This window comes from Macrobrachium rosenbergii, chromosome 13 (genome assembly GCF_040412425.1).
Source record: "Macrobrachium rosenbergii isolate ZJJX-2024 chromosome 13, ASM4041242v1, whole genome shotgun sequence".
NCBI classification, from domain to species: Eukaryota; Metazoa; Arthropoda; class Malacostraca; order Decapoda; family Palaemonidae; genus Macrobrachium; species Macrobrachium rosenbergii.
This window is the reverse complement of record NC_089753.1, coordinates 28,173,516-28,181,412: the sequence shown is the minus strand read 5'-3', so window position 1 is coordinate 28,181,412 and position 7,897 is coordinate 28,173,516. Positions and strand designations below refer to the sequence as shown.

At 35.8% G+C, this 7,897-nt stretch overlaps 1 protein-coding gene across 1 annotated transcript in view; it reads right to left on the bottom strand.

Moving 5' to 3' along the window:
* Positions 1 to 7,897, bottom strand: part of LOC136845088 (uncharacterized) — a 261,817-nt gene that overhangs the window by 202,356 nt on the left and 51,564 nt on the right. The window lies entirely within an intron of this gene.

Here is a 7,897-nt window from a genome sequence, read left to right as displayed (position 1 = left end):
CTCTCTCTCTCTCTCTCTCTCTCTCTCTCTCTCCTATCAATCTATTGGTTCTCATTTATTTGTTGCTTTGTTGATTTAACTACTCATTCGTGACTATTGGTTCCCATTTATTTTAACTCTCTCTCTCTCTCTCTCTCTCTCTCTCTCTCTCTCTCTCTCTCTCTCTCTCTCTCTCTCTCTCTCTCTCTATCAATCTATTGGTTCCCATTTATTTGTTGCTTTGTTGATCTTATTTATTAGTTGGTTCTCTTTTATTTGTTATTTGTTGGTTCTCACTATTTCAATATGCATTCGACTTATCTACTGCACTGGCGATTTAGCCACGTATTCGTAACTCTCTCTCTCTCTCTCTCTCTCTCTCTCTCTCTCTCTCTCTCTCTCTCTCTCTCTCTCTCTCTCTCTCTCTCTCTCTCCTATGGTTCTTACCTATTCATAATTGAATATTTACATTAACACATATATTAATTCAAATTTACCAAACATAAACCGCAGACGTTTTTCGAGCAAATAATTATAGGTGACAACGCTCATTCAAAGCCCGGGCTAGCTTTCTTTGAAAATGCTTTGTCATGAATTGACAAAGTTCAGAAGTTCGCCTTGTAAATAAATAATTGGCAATAACTGATCAATTCTTTCTGTATTTCCTGAACTGTAACCTGTATTTCCTATACTGTAACCTTCCGTGCCTTCTGTCGAATGAACACCATAATATTCTATGGAAGCTTGAATTTCAAGTCAGTGGTCCCTTTGGTGGGCTTGTTCCATATGAATAGGGTTAGAATAGAATAGAATGTAGAATTTAGGCCAAGGGCCAAGCGCTGGGACCTAAGAGAATGAGGTTATTCAGTGCAGAAAGGGAAATTAAGAGTAAGAAGGTTCTCAAGGTGTAACAGGAGGAAAACCTCAAAGCAGCTGCACTATGAAACAATTATTGTTAGGAGAAGGTTGGGGAAAGTAAGGTGGAAGAAAGGGAATGTGATAGGAGGGACAGTAAAAGGAATGAAAGGGGTTGCAGCTAGGGGTCGAAGGGAAACTGCAAAGAACCTTAAGTAATGCCTACAGTGCACCGCATGAGGTGCGCTGACGGCACTACGGGGCATATGAAGAGGGTTCATCATCTGAATAATAATAATAATAATAATAATAATAATAATAATAATAATAATAATAATAATAATAATTAATAATAATAATAATGGCCTTATCATCAACAGCATTTTAGCACTTTTTTAATGTTTTTCTTTCACGCCTACAAAAGCAAAAAAAAAAAAAGTAAATAAATAAATAAAGAACAGAACAGTCCTTGATTCCTTTTTCTTTCTCGCCTACAAAAGCAAAAATAAAAAAAATTAAAGAACAAAACAGTCTTTGTTTCCTTTTTCTTTCTCGCCTACAAAAGCAAAAAATTAAAATAGAAAAACAAAACCAGTCCTTGTTTCCTTAGACAGTCAAAAAGAGACCCATTTTGGGGTTAGTGACATCAGAGCACCTCTCGTGGTACATCGAAGGTATTCCTAAGAGGTGCTTGCGGCGTCCCTTAGGCCCGTAGCTGCGCCCACTCTATTTTTAGCCTTTTGACTGACCTCCATTCCGATTCTTTTCTTCCACCCTGCTGTTTCAGTCTCTGTAAATAACCCCTTTCACTTCTTTTGCTGTACTTCCGTTCATTTTCCCTTTCTTCTCTCTTCCTTTCCACCCTCTTCTAACAAATGTTTCTTATGCAGCTGCGAGATTTTCCTCCTGTTAACCCTTCAATAAAAACTTTTTACTGTCAATTTCACTTTCAGCGCTGACAGGCCTCATAGGTCCCAGAGTTTGGCCTCAATTTTACATTCCGTTTCCAACTGAAATCGACGTTAATTTCAACATCCCCTTATTCACCATCCAGGATGGTGAGACAGAATGTCTCTCTCACCATCCAGGATATATGGTGAAAGAGAATGTCTCTCTCATCATCCAGGATGTATGGTGAGAGAGAATGTCTCTCTCACCATCCAGGACTTATGGTGAGAGAGAATGTCTCTCTCACCATCCAGGACGTATGGTGAGAGAGAATGATCCAGGATGTATGGTGAGAGAGAATGTCTCTCTCACTATCCAAGATGTATGGTGAAAGAGAATGTCTCTCTCACTATCCAGGATGTACAGTGAGAGAGAATGCCTCTCTCTCCATCCAGGATGTATGGTGAGAGAGAATGTCTCTCTCACCATCCAGGATGTATGGTGAGAGAGAATGTTTCTCTCACCATCCAGGATGTTATGGTGAAAGAGAATGTCTTTCTCACCACCCAGGATGGTGAGAGACACATTTGATTTTTAACTGAAACAGAAAGTCAATGACAAAATCACCGTCGATGCAGACAACTCAAAAAACTGGAAAAATGCTATTCGACAATTTACCAAAAAAAAACAAAAATCACCGTCGATGCAGACAACTCAAAAAATGTAAAAAATGCATATTCGACAATTTGCCAAAAAATCACCGTCGATGCAGACTACTAAAAAAAATTAGAAAATGCATATTCGACAATTTGCCAAAAAAATCACCGTCGATGCAGACAACTAAAAAAATTAGAAAATGCACATTCGACAATTTGCCAAAAACCACAGTCGATGCAGAAAACTCAAAAAATTGAGAACATTCACATTCGACAATTTGCTAAAAAAAAAAATCACCGTCGATGCAGACAATTCAAAAACTTGAAAAAATGCATATTCGACACTTTGCCAAAAAAATGAACGATATAATAAGTATATACAACTCAACAAAAGAGCTACCTTGCAGCTAGATACTAGTTGCAAGACACTTAGAGGACCAATTATACAGAAACGCAAATGAGTCCCACTGAATGTCAGGAGGTGTACTGTAAGCAAATGACGCGGAATGATCCTTATTGTAGGCGTAATTCACTAAATAAAACCCAATGTGATTCCATGTGAAAGGTTATTAATCACGTATTAAGTGAATAATTTACCACTGCTTATGTAAGTCTTGTGTAAATAAACTGATCTGCAAATGAAATGAAATACAAAATTTAGGCCAAAGGCCAACCTTTGGGACCTACGACGTCATTCAGCGCTGAAAGGAAAATTGAGAGTAAAAAAAGGCTTGAAAGGCGTAACAGGAGGAAAACTTTTGCAGTCGCACCATGAAACAATTGTGAGGAGAGTAAGTTGGAAGGAAGAAGATATGATCGGAGGTACAGTAAAATGGAAAAAGAAGGTGCCGGTACGGGGCTACCCCACTGCGGGCCTGATTTGCAAATAGAGTCTTCAAAAAACTGAATTTGATACATAATCTAAAGCTAATTCTCGCATTTCCAATATAAGCACAAGATTAAGTTTTAGCGAAAGCAGTTCTACTCCCTCTGAAATTCTTCCTCAACAGAACATCTTTAATAAAAATGAGAGACGCAGAATGGACTGTTGTCAAGGGGTAAGCCTCAGGTGGTAACCAGTTCTGTCACAGCCAACAGTAAAAAAAAAAAAAAACCTATTTCCAAAACATGAACAAAAACAAACAAAAAATTGTATGTGGAGCTTTAAGTTTATGTATATGCAGTACGTACTGCCATTTGCATTACACTATTTATGATGAATATATATATATATATATATATATATATATATATATATATATATATATATATATATATATATATATATATATATATATATATATATATATATATATATAGATAGCTAGACTGATAAACAGATAGATATATATGTAAATATATAATATATATACATACACTTATAAATATAAAGCCACAAGTTTCGTTTAATATCCAGTTCACTATATATATATATATATATATATATATATATAATATATATAAATATATATATATATATATATATAGAATATAAATATAGATAGATAGATATAATATATATAAATATATAATATATAAACATACACTTATGGATAGAAAGCCTCAAATTTCGTTTAATATCCAGTTCACTCCACCTCGGTAATAACTTTCATCCACGGTGGAGGTAGGGTGGTATAGATTTCGAAAACCTCAGTAACAATGATCTTGACAACAAAGCTATTTCGAGCCTGAGGGAAACTTGCGATTATATAACAAGTATGATGTTATTCTGACAGATGGATTACTTTAATATATTTCCGCTCTCTAAATGCCCTACATTTGTAGAAAGGGGATAGAGACATATTTTTCTTATTAAGCAGCGTAGACAAATGTCACCTTAGCGCAGCCTGCGATCTGGTCCACCCACACAAGAGACGCTCTCCGCATCGGGGGAAAGAAGGAAAGAAATGCGCGCTCATACGTATCGGCTCGAAATTCGTCTGGAAATTCCAGGGGCTCCTGCGGCGGTCACATACCTCGCTGGACTTGACCTCGGCTCGTCACTGACCACACACAACAACGGCACACCCGCCTTCACCCACTCCTACCTCCCCCTCCCCCCCCTCTCTCTCTCTCTCTCTCTCTCTCTCTCTCTCTCTCTCTCTCTCTCTCTCTACCAACAGCACAAGTTGCCAAGTTAAGACGAAGGCACTTCAGATGGCTGTTTTCCACGTACTTCCAGATAGTTTCTTCGGTAATATAAACTTCTCAAAATAAATCAAATCTGTTGCCAATCATACAGTTTTCATACCTCTGAATCTTATACATGTATGATACAAGTTTCAATTGAATATGTCTGATATTGAGCCCGAAATAAGGAAAACAAATTTTGATTTAAACTCTTCAAACTGGAGATGCGAAAAGCAGGAATTCAAAGCAATAAACATAATTTTTTTGTATACTTTCAATGGAGTTTCTTCGGTAATACTAACTATTGTTTTTTTACGCAGTTTCTTCAATAGTACTGATTTTTTTAACCGCAGTTTCTTCAATAATATTAACTTTTTTCAATGCAGTTTCTTCAATGATATTAACTTTTTTTATGTAGATTCTACAGTAATATTAACTTCTTTTAATGCAGATTCTTCAATGATATTAACATTTTTAGCGCAGTTTCTTCAAAATATTAGCTTTTTTTGATGCAGATTCTACAGTAATATTAACTTTTTTTAATGCAGTTTCTTCGATAATATTAACTTTTTTCAACGCACTTTCTTCAGTAATACTAACTTTTTTTTTCAATAATACTCACTTTTTTTCAGTGCAGCCGTCGGCTTCTCCTCTCAAAATTATATGGTATCCTATGTTGAAGGGTCTGAGAGGCAAGCTTAGTTATTTTTTATCTAGTGGTTAAGTAGGCATTCACGCAAGCACTTGTGCATGCATAAAAAAGAGACACTTAAGCATATATATATATATATATATATATATATATATATATATATATATATATATATATATATATATATATATATATATATATATATATATATATATATATATATATATATATATATATATAATATATATATATATATATATATATATATATATATATATATATATATATATATATATATATATATATATATATATATAAATATAAATATAAATATAAATAAAATATATATATATATATATATATATATATATATATATATATATATATATATATATATATATATATATATACATAAAGGCAGATAGTGAAACCAGGAATTTCGCGAATTGCCTGAAATTTCAGGCAGATAGCGAAATGCACTTAGGGACATTTGATTCCCCCCCCCAGGGGCTAGTACTAAACACGGAGAAACACTGACTCGCCTACACTGTTTCGCCGTGTTCAGTACTAGCCCCTGAGGGTCAAATGTATTTCGGCGTGTTTGGTACTAGCCCCTGGGCGGGGTCAAATGTATTTTGGCGTGTTTAGTACTAGCCCATGGGGGTCAAATGTATTTTGTCGTGTTTAGTACTAGGCCCTGGGGGGGTCGTCAAATGTATTTCGGTGTTTAGTACTAGCCCTGGGGGATCAAATGTCCCTAAGTGCAATTCATTATCTGCCTGAAACTTCAGGCAGTTCGTGAAATGCCTGGTTTCGCTATCTGCCTGCAACATATGTAAGTGTATAATATATATATATATATATATATATATATATATATATATATATATATATATATATATATATATATATATATATATATATATATATATATATATATATATATATATATATATATATATATATATAAACATATATATACAATATGTGGTAAATCCTAAACACTGGAATCCAGTGTATATTTACATATAAAGAAAATTTGTGCACACATTCTTATCGAATTGACCACCAGACTGAAAGGACAATAATTAACACCAATCATTACCAAAGTCAATCCTGGAACTCCAAAATGCACAAGATATCATCTGCATTCAGTTCTTATGCTGTCAATGCTACCTACTGCTTCAGGGGGTTTCAGCCAGACCCACACACTGGCTTCTGGGTTCAGTGGGTCCCCTGTGAACCCCTATGGGAGAAGAAACGCCTCTTCTGTGATGGGGGTCCTACAAAAGACTAATTTGGGCTGTTCGTTTGAAAATGCTGGAAGCGGAGAGAATGACAGAATTCAATACCGAGACGATGGTTTTGGCACATGGAGAATTGACTAACATAGAATTTAGGCAAAGAGCCAAGCGCTGGGACCTTTGTTGAGGTAATTCAGCACTGAAAGGCAAATCGAGAGTAAAAAGGTTTGAAAGGTGTAACAGGAGGGGAAACCTCACAGCTGATGCAGTAACAGGACTGAAAGGGGTTACTGTTGTGGGCCGAAGGGACGCTGCAAAGAACCTTAGGTAATGCCTACAGTGCACCTCACTATTACTCCCCTACGGGGTTGGCACACACAGAGCTCTTCTGAGGATGAAGCTTCAGGCTTTCCATCCATTCCTGTTTCTCATGTCTCTGAAGACTTTGCTGTTTAACTTCTTCAACTTTACCTTGGGCCATTTTCTCATTTCAGAGCAAATCCTTCTGGTAAGGCCTGGGAGAGTCTTGTATTGTGATTCAGTTTTATCGTTAGCGCTACTTAATAATAATAATAATAATAATAATAATAATAATAATAATAATAATAATAATAATAATAATAATTTTTATCTCACATCAGTATTACTCTCAGGAAAGTTAAGTATATCTTAGTTTAACCAGACCACTGGCTGATTAACAGCTCTCCTAGGGCTAGCCCGATGGATTAGATTTCTTTTACGTGGCTAAGAGCCAACTGGTTACCTAGCAACGGGACCTACAACTTATTGCGGAATCCGAACCACATTATGAAGAGAAATGAATTTCTATCACCAGAAATAAATTCCTCTAATTCTTCATTGGCCGGTCGGAGAATCGATCGCAGGACCAGCAGAGTGCTAGCTGAGAACGAGACCCACCCTCCCACTGAGGAACATTACTCCCAGGAGTCTCTTGTGAAAGGAAAGGGCGCTACCTACTGACTCGCAAGTCATAAAAATAATAATAATAATAATAATAATAATAATAATAATAAGAAAAGTGTGCTTAGAAACGGAGCAAACTACCACAAAGTTTCATTTGCAAACACCAGAAGTTTCATTTGCAGGAGCGTAGGAAAAGGCTTGCCCAATGAAAGTCACGAAAGACTGATTTTACCTTTGACAAGAAGGCATTTCTTTTTGAAGCCTCTATTTCCATATGGGATTTTAGATGGGTTACGGAAAATAACCAGTACTGAACAAAGGGTAATTTCACCAATTTCATTTTTTTGGCCGTGCAAACAAGAACGCTTTGAGGAATGGGAGTTTATCACTCAACCAATTCATTGCATCTGAACACTTCGCAATGGCTATGCGATACAAAATTTAAAAAGATTATAAATAAAATTTTGGGGGCGTCCAGCACTCTTGGGTGTGCTTGTAAACAAAGAGGAAGAAAGTCATTTAGAACAGCAAGCAACAGGTTCATTTCTCCATAGGAAAGAATGAACGAC